Source organism: Pieris brassicae, chromosome 1, assembly GCF_905147105.1.
Source record: "Pieris brassicae chromosome 1, ilPieBrab1.1, whole genome shotgun sequence".
NCBI lineage: Eukaryota > Metazoa > Arthropoda > Insecta > Lepidoptera > Pieridae > Pieris > Pieris brassicae.
Window position 1 is genome coordinate 4435219 of NC_059665.1, and position 14380 is coordinate 4449598.

Consider the following 14380-nt stretch of genomic DNA (forward strand, 5'->3'; position numbering starts at 1 on the left):
ACTTGCTCATTTAAATATCATTTACAACCTATATAAAAATTGTTATAAATATTAGTCAAGGATATTTTCTAGTTAGGAAATTGGAACTTTTTAACTTCATCTGCGTAGGCCAGGACAAACCTTGATAAGACATCAACGAGCATCTTACGTTAAGCCATGATTAAGTTATTTAATAAAGAAATTGTTTAATACAAAGATCCTTCAAAGTTCTTTTTTAATAAACCCATTAGTAACCCTTAACTAATCTATACACTAAAGTGTGTAATTTTTTATACGAGGGAAGATAGGAGATCTTCATTTGAGAAAAAAAAAATCTGTCAAGCCAACGTATAAAAATAGGTGCTAATAATCATATCATAGCCTAATATATTAAATTTATTAAAACTAATATTAAACGAGTCTACGCTTCTGATAATATATAGCTATATACGTATGTATAAAATTCTCAGTCTATAATAGGGCAAAGAGATTCTGTTTTAGGTTTCCAAGCTAACGTTTACGAGCTAAATTGAAGCGCTAAACCAATAATCATGTTGTAGCGTAATGTATTTAATTTATTGAAACGAATATTAAACAACAATGTGTCCACGCTTCTGGTACACATACACATGTAATATATAACTATGTATATACTTCTCAGTCTCTATTAAGAGGAAGACAATCTGATTATGTTCTATTTACTTCAAACTTTATGACTTCTTATTTACAAGCCGAGCAAAGTTGTTGACACAACGTTAAAACTAAATCGATAACTATAATATTTTAATTCCCCATACAAATATTTACGAAGTGGATTTGCCGTAGTAAAAATTTTATGAACAACGTTCATTCACGCACACATTTTTAATTGGATTACATGGCACGTATATTTTCCATTTTCTGAATTCGCAAAAATACATGAAAAATGTAAATAAAGATTTTAAATTGCGGGTAAGATTTTAATACTTAAACTTGTTATAGTTTGCGAACAGCTAATGATTAGTGTATTCATTAATTATTATTATCAAAAAACTGTTCATGACCAGCTAAACGGATGTTCTCTAGACATAAATGTTTCTATGCCGACGTTAAGTCAGCGGCTTAAGCGTGGATGCGTAACAAATAAATTAATTTTGGCATAAATATACTATTTTAACTATTTCTCATACATACGAATCGTTTGTTAAATATATAAAAACCATAGTTTAAAGCGATTGACGATAATTCATTGTTCGAGCACCTGAGCATGCATTTTATCACCGAAAAAGATAATATATTGGTTTATCAAATTTTTATCAATGCGCTAATTAAGTCTCAACTATTATGCACATGCTCAAGGGTAAAGTCTGCGTCCGGGCATATTATGCTCTGGCGACTTTTCGGCGTCTGTGTGCGTGAATAGACTGCGATATATGACCTAGGTGCCTATTGTGAGCTAAGTGCACGTGTGTTGATATGTTACCTTTGTGTGCGTAGGCGCCACGGCCGCTGTCGACTTTTTCGATTGCAGATAGTTGCCATGCCCGAAATATTATTAACGCGAGTTTCGCGTCAATGCTACGCACTCCGCACTGCGCCGCTAAAAAAAATCTTGTACGCGATCAATTTTAAATTTAATATAAAACGAAAATATTTTGGTTTGTATGTATATGTGTTTTCATGTTTTAATTTTATGATTTGATCTACTTTTGTATTAAAATAAATGTCCCTACATTTATATATATATACTAAGATAATTAAAAAGTTAAAATATTTCTTTTGGTTTGTGTCTATTTTTAATAATATTGAGGTAAAATATTTTAGTATACATAGTCAGTAAATTAAAAACTAAATTCAACGAAATACTATAAAATTTAAGATATTCCAAACTATTCACAAGTTATAAAACTATTTTATAAATGCGATTAAGTCCAATGAAAAGTCGAGTTCCACGTCGTGGGACAGGAAATGGATGAATCAAAACAAATATGTACATTATAATATTGTTGACGGAGTACTAACCGTTTATTATTAAACAAATCCACCAAATTTTAGTATAATTCTCTCAACCAAAAGTTTTAGGTCAGTTCCTAGGCAAACAGTAACGCTTTGTTTCAGATAGTCTATGAACACCAAAACATACAAGGTGAAACTTCACCCAGAAGTTAATCTAATGTTTAAAGAACTTTATTTCTCATTACAAAATTATATTTTATTTACATGAGAAACTGTATATTATGTTATAGCGAGATACACGTTCCAATTTTAGTCCACTAGATTCACTCTGACATGCATTTTTAATGCCCCCTTAATCTATCTTAGCAAATTAAAAATACTATGTTTTTCTATAGATCTGTCAAACTCGCTTTCTAGGAACGAAAAAACAAAATACAACAACGACTCGTAGCAACAACGTCCGATATCTTAAATATTGGTACTAAATTTCGTTGAGCCATTGTCATCTTTCTATAAAAAATGTTACATAACTGGCTTTAAGGCCTATTCAAAATATATGTACTTAAGAAATCGTGTTGCATTATATCTTTTAGTGATAACAGATAGGTTTAACTAGATAACCTTGAATACAAGGTTATTTTAAGGATATTCACATGCAATCTACGATTTTTATCGCTTTAATGCAAATAATATATGGGTTTACAGAAATTAAAGAATCATGTCTTCATAAAACATAAAACTACAAAATATCGTTTTAAAAATCTTATGTGCAATGCAATTGAACTAACCCATATTTGAATAATATCTATTACTACTTATAAATTATTAGTCCACTTAACTTGACATCAAGAAGACGGTAAACAATGAATGCGATTTGATTTTTTAAATAACTATCATAATTAGGAATTCAATATTATTTTATGTATACTAAAGCAAAAAGCGTAAGTACACATTATTATTTAATATATAATACAAAACGATGCTTATATAATAAATAAAAAAGCAGGCTAATGGGCTGGACACTGGAATCTCTTCTTCTCAATCGTAGTAAAGAAAAATAACTAAAAGCCTGTAATTGTGCAAGTGAAAAAATATTGTTCCTAATGAGTATTTGGCGCTATTTTACGACAAAACTGTTAAATTGTGTCAGAATTTTATTTCTTCGTTGATTACAGATAACGAATGCGTAGAAGATATTAAAATACATGTCTCAAGACATTGGAATCAGTATAACTGAGGTAGGTCAGTTACGAAACAAAATAATTCTTATCGTACACCAAAAGATAGCAATGTATTTTGATTAAATAATAGTCATCTAGCGGATTTACATAAATAATAATATACATAAATCCCTAAGTTTTACTCAAGTTCGCTATAAAATCAAAATTGCAGTTACTTCTAATGTTAGTAAAAATTAAACGACATTTTCTTTGTGCAGTGGATTGAAAAACTACGAAAAGAACTCTGAACTCTGCTGAAAGAAGACCGTAATTTAATATCCAGTTTTGCTTAGTATTGCAAATATAATCTAATAATATTAGTCTACAACGATGCCTAAAAATGTATTCTATGTAAACAAAAACAAGAGTCTGCACGTGCTATATTCAAATACAGTGATACAAAATACTGTAACTTACGTTAGTTCTATATCAAAAACCTTCAAAAGCAGATAACCTTCAAAATTTGCTACTTTAATATTAATTTTAGTTGAGATGACGCATAATATTAATTAATAGCATTAAGAAACTTTGGTTATGTCATATGTGTATAATATAGTTTATTTTTTTCAATTAAGGTAAATTATGTATAGCATAGAATCAAACTTATGCATTATCTTACAGGTAACTCTTGAGATGGGAGTATTAGAATATAAACGTTACCAAAATTAAAATCAAATTGAGAACTATCGCTCTTACATTATTGAGTTCTAATCAATATTAATACAGATTACGTCCACTACCACATACCTGATATCGTGAATTATGGTGTATCAGTAAAACAAAATTCAACACACGCTACGGTTTTCCGTATGAGTCATCGGTGATTTCCCTCGTTTTTCGGACGTACCTAGAATTAAGCGTGCGGACTGCGCGTACGGCTGAAGGGTTGCGGTGGGCGGCTTTGGTATCGGGCGGCGCACAACACTCACATTCAAATATTAGTCTAACCTTGCGAATCGCTGCACTCCGGGTTCCATCCGACGGTGTCGATATGACGGGACGAGCTCGCTTCAGATGCACCGATAACACTTATGGGTTCGAGGGTCTCGAGCCGACGGCGAGCGCATGGGCGCCGCCACCGGCGTGTGGTCGCGAGGCTGCGGCGCTCGGCCGCGCTACATGTCACGGGGAGCGAGCGCGCTCTTCGCGCCGTGGTCACCGACTCGCAGTGGCGTCGCCGTCCTACTGTCTGGCCGCGGACGGCGGCGGCGCGCGTTGCACCGCCCCGCTGCACTCCGCCTGCCCCCCTGCCGTTGCCCCCCCCTCCCACACCCGCCCCGCCCCGAACAATTTTCCGCATCGGGCGGGAAAAATCGATTGTGCAGCGAGCCCCGAATAATTTCGGCAAGACGCACGGCGCCCTTGCATCCTCACCGTCGCGGCCGCCTTGCAGCGCGGCCGGTGTGGCGGTCAGGCGCAACTTGTAAGCGCCACCGCTATACTCTTTGACATTTTCAATAAGCAACCATGCGTTTACTACACAAAAGTTCTTTAAAATCATAAACTATAGAATGATTAACTACGTACCGATCTTAAAAGGTGACACTGAACTTAGCAAATCATGAAATCATTATATCATACTAATTTTAAAATCCAAACTTGTACTAAATATTATTCAAACTGCCAATACCTAGTTTTACTAATCACGTAGGCACTAGGGATTCCATTTAGTCTTAATCAGCAAGCTAATTTAAAATAATAGGAATGATGACAAATTATTTACACAGTTAACCAATCATTTCATATTAAAAGTTTAAATAACAGTCGCACATACTTTATAGTAACTATTTAAAATTGAAAACGGTTATTTTGCTTTGAGATATTTTATTTTCAGACATCTTACAAATAAAACTAATGAAATTATAAATATGTTAATGAATATTTTCAAGCAAAACATAGTACGTGCAATGTGCTAACACTATATTGATTCCTACAACTAATAACAGCAAATTGTGATTCTGAGAAATGTATTATATCTGACAGTTGGCCGGTGTTGTGTTTCCCATTTATAGGTAACAAAAAATTTTGATGCTTTTAAAATCATAAATTAAATTCAAATTATTTGAACTACACAGGTGTTTACAACTTTCATGATTTAACATAGCGGTCTGTTCCGGCTTTGTACTGCTTTAAATGTTTTTTTAGATAATTTGGTATTTTATCATTAGCGTTCTTATGGTGAAGAAATTTTTAAATTAAACTATTACGCTTTATAATATTAGTATATATTTTACCTGAGACCTATAGTTTGCAAATTTCAGCATTTGTTTTATTCGTAATTTTCTAAGTGTCCAAATCCAATACATTTTTGATATACGGGAAACACATTTAGCGCTGTCTCTTTTCTAAATTGTCTTGACTAAGACATTCAGTTTTTTTTTTGTAGTATTTTTTAGGGTTATTTACGCGTCAAGATGTCAGTCACCAACAGGCTCTTCGTTGATCAGAGAGTCAGCTGTTTACCTGAAAAATAAATCTCAAATACGTTATTTCTGAGGGCATCGTTCTAGGAAGTTACTAGTGGGTAAGATTTCAGCAAGCACCGCAGGGCTTTTGGAAAAAATGATAAGTTAGGCGCATACAATGCTGTACGTAGAAGATAATTATCCAAGAAGAAAACAGTTTAAAGACAAGAAAAATAAGTTTTTAAACAGAGTAAAAACTATCAGTCTCAAACTTAATAAAATACTCCCAGACATTGCATTGCGAGTGATAGACGAACGCGGTCATAAACCTTTTAGGGCTTTGTCCTCCAGGGTTCAAAATACTAATACGTAAGTTCAAATACATCTTTATCCTTTCTAGTACTTCGCTACAGCCTACAAAGTTTAAAGCTATATTTGTATAATGTAATTTATTTAATGTTATACGATTATTTCCCTGAAGATTTGTACTATACCTAGCATCAATAGGAGCTAATCAAACTGGTTGGAAAACGCGAGAAGTCTGGTCGCTTAAAAGTTAGTGCCGCCTGCTTCAGAAGACAAGTAAAGCTTCTTTCTGTGAAGTTAAAAACGTCTTCCAGTGGAGATAACGATAACGTAATATAAAATTGTATGTAAATATAATTAGTTCGCAATAAGTCATATTCTTTTTTAATAGTGCCACTGGATCACGACTGTTGCTGAGCATTTAGATAAAGTCTAAGGGTCGGGAAAAGGCACATTATTTTATAAAAACACGTGGAATTATCAAGTTCACACAAAGGCAAATCTTAAAGACGATTTTTGGTTACCATCTGAATTTGCTTTGTATTGGTATAGTTAACAAGAAATTCGGTGATTCATACTACTTAATTTAATAAATTTACGGTATATATCTTGCTAGGTGCGTGTGACTTTGTATGAAATTTAGTATAACGTTGTATCAAAAATTCGCTCAATAAATTTATTTCAGTAACAGTTTGAATACCTTGATTTCACTTATACATAATACTTAATACTTCTGTTAATACTACAGACTAAATTTATTTGTGAAAGTAGCGCATAGATCCCTTTGGAATAAAAGACAATTAAAGTGCACAGGCAAAAAATTTTTTGTGGTGACACTTTACTAAGCCCAATATTTTGAGGCAATATACCAAAAAGACACGCGGCTCTCCTAATTCTTTATAAATAGTCATAGAATCGTTTTTTTATGATATGTCAATAGTTATTTTTTAATTAAATAGAACCTCTATACATATGTTTTCATATGCTACACAATAAACACCTCTTTGTTATTCATAATTGATGTCATACTCCTCTGAATAGGTAAAGCGAAAAGTAGAGCAAGGGGTCTTCCGAACTTCGAAGGGGTGCGATCTATGTCTAATGCTATGTATATTACTGTCATGGAATTACAACGTTCTATCTTTGTTTTTGAGTGTTTTGCTTAATGTATTTTAATAAGTAAATGGAACGGTCCTTTATAACTAGTATAGATTATAAGAGGAGTGTTATTCGAACCAGGAATATGTGCTGTATCTTAATTAATTTAATTAACTTCCAGTTCGTATTCGCTTAGCTCTTTCTATCTTCCTTTAATTTTTTTCTGTACCAACATTAACTGTCCACATCGTATCCCTAACTTTCATACTAACTACTAACCGACGTGAGACTGATCATATATTATTGTGATTCATGTGCACTTTTAATTTTTCAGGTCTCTTTTTTAGTTTAGTTTGCTTTTTGTTCCTGTTTAGTTTTGTCTTACTAACTATATGTGTTTTTACCTCATGTAGTTTAATAATATTTTTTTCTCTTATCACAATGCCTCAATTGCCTGGGAGGGATCGCTCGAAAGCGATTAGGCCGTCAGTTGCCCTCCTTTTCATTTAATTTTGTTAAATGTTTATATTGTAATTAAATAAAATAATTTTTAAAACTTTAAAAATCCACCGGAAACCAAGTTTAAAGGCAATCTGAATTCAACACTAAACTCATTAATATCCGTATTAAACAGTCTAAACTCTATAACACGTATCAACTTGCCCCCGTTTGTTTATTCAAATGTAAAACGAAAATAATGACATAATTAAAAACCCGCTTAAAAATTTACTTTTTGTTTTAAAATTCCAAAGACAAATTACAGACTTCTTTGTATTCGCAAAACGTTTTAATCGAAACTGACATTTCGTACCGCCACAGTCTTTGATCGATTTTTTTTTCTAGTATGACGTGAGATCATTTTAGAGTGGTTACTCGTGATTAGAAATAACTAAGGCACAACAGGAACATTCTAGATTCCTTATAATAAGCGTATTTAAGAAATAATGTTATATAAATAGTTTTAATTTCTAGTGTAGTTCAAGTATTTTAATAAATTAACTTTATTTCAAATTTGGAAAACAAATGTAAGTAAAAGCGTTAAGCAATGAGTAAGTCGTATTTTTTTAACCCCGGCTGTAGACTGACATGTGCAGAATTAACACAATAATACTGAAGAAGAACATTCTCAGAACAAGAACAATCTTTGACCGAAAATTTATCTGTGTTAGTCACAGAATGCAAACCCAATAAAGAAAATAGCCTGACGGGAAATTGTGTCTAACCCATGCCCCATTTTAGGGGTCACATATGGTATTTGTAAATGTATAGTTAGTTATAGGTACGTGTCGCATACGCAATCGTTGCCCACACACGCAATTTCAAAGTGCATCAACAACCTTATTATTAGTTCTGAATTTTATATCAATCGAAACTGTTTAGGCGTCGTTTTTACATGCCCCGCGAAGGCAGTGGGTGGCATTTCGTTCGCAAACTCAGCACCTCGCTTCCGAGAAGAGAATTTAGTTTATAAACCTTTGTAATGTTTATAACTTGTGCAATCTATTCTCGTAATTTTTTCTACTACGTTTGTAATAGATTTTTGAGAATTAAAAGAGCCTCATTTACTTTGTAATGAAATAAGTCAATGTAGATAATTTACAATTACAAAACCAATTCGACTTTGAGTTATTGCATTGTTTTTTAGTCATCAAAGATATAAAAAATAGCACAGCTATTAGCTAAAATAAAAAATAATAATATAAATTCTACTGGCTGGGTACTCGACGTTAAACTCTGAGGTCGTGAGTTTGAATCAAATCTGTGTCCCATTGGCTTTTTCAATTAATATATTAAATACATTGTATGGTAAATATCAAATCTTCTCGTCAGGCCCACCACGACGGCGTCTGTCAGGGAAAGAAGGCACTTGCGTATAAATAAAATCGAGAAAGCGATACAGCCATTTGAGGCTAAGGAGGTTGTAGTGCCAATGTTTTATATACAGCGATATTCAAGTCAATACAATCGAAACAGCTATAAAATCAAAATTCACGGCCTGTTAAAAAGTGAAAATAAAATTTATTATCTGTGTAAAACAAAATTGATAGTATTTTAATTATGACAATAATCAAGACAAGAATCCAACAGTTTTTAACGTTTTGTTCTTATGAGTCCCGTATCTTTTTAAACAAATATACTAATAGATATACTTTAACTATATGAGATGTTTATAGGTAGTGTCTAAGACAACTAGGAAATAGACCCCGTTTAGTATATTTATTTAAGAAAGTATAGGGCAGTGTAAGACCATTTTTAACATCTGATTGGATTTGTAGTGAATTTGAATCTTAAATCTCTCTGGATAAGTTTTATTTATTCATCTGATTTTTGTTAATTAGTCACAGAAGTATGTAGGAAGTACTACGTTTACGCTTTACTAGTAACAAGTGACCACAAAACTTTATCCTATTATAAAATAATTTGGTTTTGTTTCGTAACTGAAAAAGATTCAAAGAAGTTATCAAAGACCAACCCATAATTTCTTTAAACTTTATTAGCTTATGGTATATCTCTAGCCACTGCAAGAGAACAGTGTAGTATAGTGTAGAGCAGTGATCTGTATGAGGCCTTCTGCCCATTTGTTTTAAAAAATAACAGATAACCTGAAGTTAATTTAATAATTCAGGGCCTTTAAAACTATAAATTGGACACAAGTGTTTGCTTGGTTTTTATGTTAGTGGAGCTACTACTGGCACACGATGTAAACTTTTCCTTGCGATGTTTCACTTTCGTACGGGCGTGTAATAGAAAAATCCATTGCATAGACGGGATACAGACGCATGAACCACTATGTAAACACATTTTAATTAAATATAACGTAGTTCGAGTGGCGAGTGGCGAGCAGTGTTGGCCTAGTGGCTCCAGCGTGCGACTCTCATCTCTGAAGTCGTAGGTTCGATCCCCGGCTGTGCACTAATGGACTTACTTTCTATATACGCATTAAACATTAGCTCGAACGGTGAAAGAAAACATCGTGAGGAAAACGGCTTGCCTTAGACCCAATAAGTCAACGCATGTGTCAAGCACAGAAGGCCTACTTGTCTATTAGATTAACAGATGATCATGAAACAGACCTAAAAAGGTTGTAGCGCCAATGATTTTTTTTAACGTAGTTCACTTTCAGTAGAAAACTTGTCTTACTTATCTGAAAGAATTCACGGACGCATACTACCAACGCTAGATCATTTCAAGAGATATTTTTGTAAGGCCTTGAATAGGCATTCAAGATCAAAGCTATGGAGATTTACGCTACATCGTTTAATATGACAACGTTGTGGGTAAAGGTAAATTTAAACGATAAGAATGTTAATTTGATATTATTTAAATTTAATTTCCTTACATTGGACAACGTATACGTATAAATCGTACAAGTTCGATTCTTAAAGAAAACTTATTTTGTATTATAAGTTTTCTTTATGAAACGCACACATATAGCACAAACTTGCCATTTGTGTAGACGGTAGTAGTAGACGGTCAACTTGTTTATTACAATATTAATTAGTTAATTGTTGTATTTATATTTCACTTTGAATTTGGCTATCCTTTAACCTACCTTTGATTATGCAGGTTTGTATCTGTCCATTATGCTTTGTTTCTACTTTAGAGGTAGTTCGATATTTGATTAAAGATATACGACACTACATTAAAACAGTACAATAATAAATAATAACATGTATGGGCGCTTATGTATAAAAAGGTTAAGCGTCAAATACTTTGTGGTCGGGAGTTGGAACCTCGGCTGTGTATTTTATATATTTTTATATGTGAGCGAATAACACGTACCTATTCGTCCAGTAAAGCTCAGTGTAAAATTCAGGCAGGAATGTCAAGCACACAACATGGATCAAATAACCAGATTCAATCTAGTATACAGAATAAAAGTAAAAAATAATTCATAAAAATTTCCAAAATCAAGAATTATTTTAATTAAAGGACTATAATGAAGCCGCTAGAAAATTAATTAACCATTATAATTAATTAAATAAATTGTATTTAAAATCAACTTAAATAATCAAATTAACACCTTAAAACCATTTTTATATTAAAACTACTAAAATTTAAATGGCCGAATTAGTATAAAGTCCACGCTATGTATGTGTGCGCAGGCGCAGTGTGCGATAGGCCGAGTCGCGGAATTCAGACATAGACGCCAGTTCAAACGCTTTACCGCCCGTCGGCGACGACACGGAATCATTTTTTGCCCACTGTCTACTTCTTAGCGTATTAGGCATCGTTTTTTCTACTAGCCAGTCGCTTCGTGACCTCGACTGACATTAAAAATGGTTATGCCTTATGCATTTAACTACTTTTTTAATTTAACTGTATGGTGAAGTTATTATTGTGTGAGAAAACTGTGCATAAAAATATTTTTAGTGTTATAAGTTATTAGGGGACCTTAGATCATTCTACTAATACGGTCTTAAGCTAAAAAACTGTAATACAATAATTTACAAATATGTCTATTTCATATAAATTTTATATTGTTCATTAAAATAAAGAATGAATAATCCTACAATAGGTGAAATAAATAAAATTTTAATGAACATTACGACGGTTATTATTTTGTAATATTTTGATATTATTAAATATGTTTATCTGCTCCCTAAGTGCCCCAAAGTCACGGCTAATCTCCTGATATTAATATAACAAATGCAAAGTTCCATGCGCAGACAGAAGTACTATGTATATTCCATAACTATCATACTCCTATGGGATGGAGGTCTAAAACAACCGGACTGCAGCGAGAACAGGCACAGCTCGACTGTTTGTGGATCTCATTTATTTGTGGTTTTTGAGTTTGTATAGGAAACCGAGACCTCTTCATCTGCATTCCGACATTACCAGACTTACTGAGAGAGACCTATAGTCCTCATTTTAGTTAAAACTTGAAACTTGTTCTTTTGGTTATAACTTGTAACAAGAAATCTAAACGTATTAATAATATAATTTAGTAACATTTTATTACAAATTACACGTTGAACTTGTTAAATAAGGTAATATATTTATAATATGATACAATCCGTAGTAATAATAATCAATAAAACAGCATGTATAGCTAAGATTTTGACTCAACGACCCGTCTTAAATTGGATTTTATTTCAACCGTTAGGGTATAAAAACTAGATATAAATAGTGGCCTGGAAAATAAAAACTTATCTTTTATTGGCAACTATAGAAGTTAGGCAGACCACTAACAGAATTAATGAAACGTTTAAACGTAACTCGTACGCTATAAAAAAGATGAATTTTAATACATATAACTATTAATTAATATGCTAACTTTATTGAGTTTAAATAAGTCGGACTACACAACAGTCGTTAATATCGTAAGTTTTTGGCGTTTAAAACTAATTATTGTTATATTTATTCATAATTGATGTTCTACATACGACGAATTCTATAAAATAATTGTACTTATCACATAATTAACCTGCTTCTATAAAAAATAAACAAAATTGTGCTTGTGCGAATCTGTTCTTAGAATAGATTCTGTAATTACATATGCATATTGCCTGCAAAGTTAGAAAGTTTTGGTATTAATTAACAAGCTTTGCAACAGAAAGCTTCACCATATTGTGTATATAGTTTGAAGAGATCGAATACACACATCAGAGTCAACAATATTTTGATTGTTTTCTAAAAACGCTGCTACGTTAAACGTTAAATCATATTGTATATATCTATATAAACAAGACATACAGAGTAGATACATATCATTACAGGTACAAGATAATAAATACAATATGTAGAACTGACCCTTTCTAATTGCTGCGGCACCAAATATCGAGTGCGATAGGTATAAAAAAGGTAAAAATCAGAGTAACTAGAATTCGCGTAAAGAATAAGATGAAGTCATTGACATATTGAGGAAAACTTTCGTAACTGCCACCGTAAGCTACCGTAAAATGTACGTGACAAATTCATGTCGCTTTGAGCTTTGAAAATTAAACATAAAAACTCGGCATTCACATTACAGATCCGCTTGTAATCGTAATTTAAATTCCAATAGTTTAAACTAAATTGGATCTGATAGTACCCCGTTTTCATTTGGGTAAGACTTTAATTCCAATAAGTAATCGTTAAAGATTAATGCATAAATTTCTTGATTGATAGTGATTTAAAAAAATATTTCACACAGAACTCGTTACTTTAATTAAAAAAAACTCCTATTTAAAGCTTTCGTCCTCATAATATTTTTGGGTTAAACATGATTTTTATAAGGTCTCTTGCATTCAAAACCTGGGAAACAAAATCTTCATAAAAAAGATCGTGAATTTTGTGTTGTTTAAGACAGGTTTGTATTGCACAGAAATCTTATTTATTGGATCACAGTTGACATATTAAAATTTTGGCTTAATAATATCATGTATTCATACAAACTTATGTTATAATGTATTTGTCAATTTAACTAAGAAAATCACTTCAGAAATTTTTACTTTGTAGAAATTACTCGATTACATCGTGATTGATCGCGACATTTAATCAGTTTTTACGTGGTCTTTTTAGCTTCTCAGTTCTCTGTATTAAAAGCATATTGAACGAATGAAATGGGACACTAGACGACGCTATTTGAGATTTTCTAAAATGACAAAATATGTTTGTACAAATAGCATTTGATGCCTCCAATTATTTAGGCGATGACCAGCATATCCATTTATTCTAGATATGTATGTCTTAATGCAGCATAATTTTTGGAGATTAGAATTTGAATACCGTTGTTCGTCTAGACCACCTTAACTCTATGAAATAACAAAACACGTTTGCTAGGCTATTTAATAAATCGCTTAAATTGCTGAATGCGTTTCTAATTATTTATGAGTCTAGACGGCTCCATTCTGGTTGTATAATATGCATTTTTTCTACAAAATTCATTAAATTAATAAGAATTTATTAACTTTGATGTGCAGAGTTTAGAAAGTTTTATTACTATTTTATTGCACTAATAACAAAATGTACTAGTTCTATTAACTTATTCTCTCAACAAATAGAAAAAGAGTTGTACATGTGAATTCTTCTTAACAAATCGTGTCCAAGAAGCATAAACAATAAAATAAACTTGTTACCACTTCATATAAAGGGTTCTTTGTAAATAAAGTCTCCGTTCAGAAGTCGAGGGAGAGCCGCGAGCCAACTCTGAATGAAACTTAGCGAACTTTCGTTTTCCATACGAGTTAGTATGAAACATTGTTTCGCGCTTATAATTTACGTAATAATCGAATTACTAAAATTTTATCAATACATCAATTACAATTGGTACATTTATATTATGACATGTTAACGTTTAAGAATAACGTTCATTTAGTAAAAATATTATCCGTTAAATGATTACGATTTCCATGTGTTTAAAATTTAATGGAAAATAGCAGTTTTTAATTTTGGTAAAAACATTACATTTAGTAATAGTAAGTAATTTTTTTGTTAATCTTTTTCCTCAAA

At 32.2% G+C, this 14380-nt stretch overlaps 1 protein-coding gene across 5 annotated transcripts in view; it reads right to left on the reverse strand.

The window, feature by feature from the left end:
• The window catches only part of LOC123709616 (oocyte zinc finger protein XlCOF22-like), a 30071-nt gene extending 25763 nt beyond the window's left edge, over positions 1 to 4308 (reverse strand). For 2 of the 5 annotated variants that reach the window (XM_045661072.1, XM_045661114.1), the window contains exon 1: positions 4083 to 4308. The gene's annotated coding sequence lies outside the window, so the exon portion shown is untranslated. The other 3 variants (XM_045661097.1, XM_045661080.1, XM_045661089.1) reach the window with 3 other exon arrangements.
• Between the last annotated feature and the right edge of the window lie 10072 nt (positions 4309 to 14380).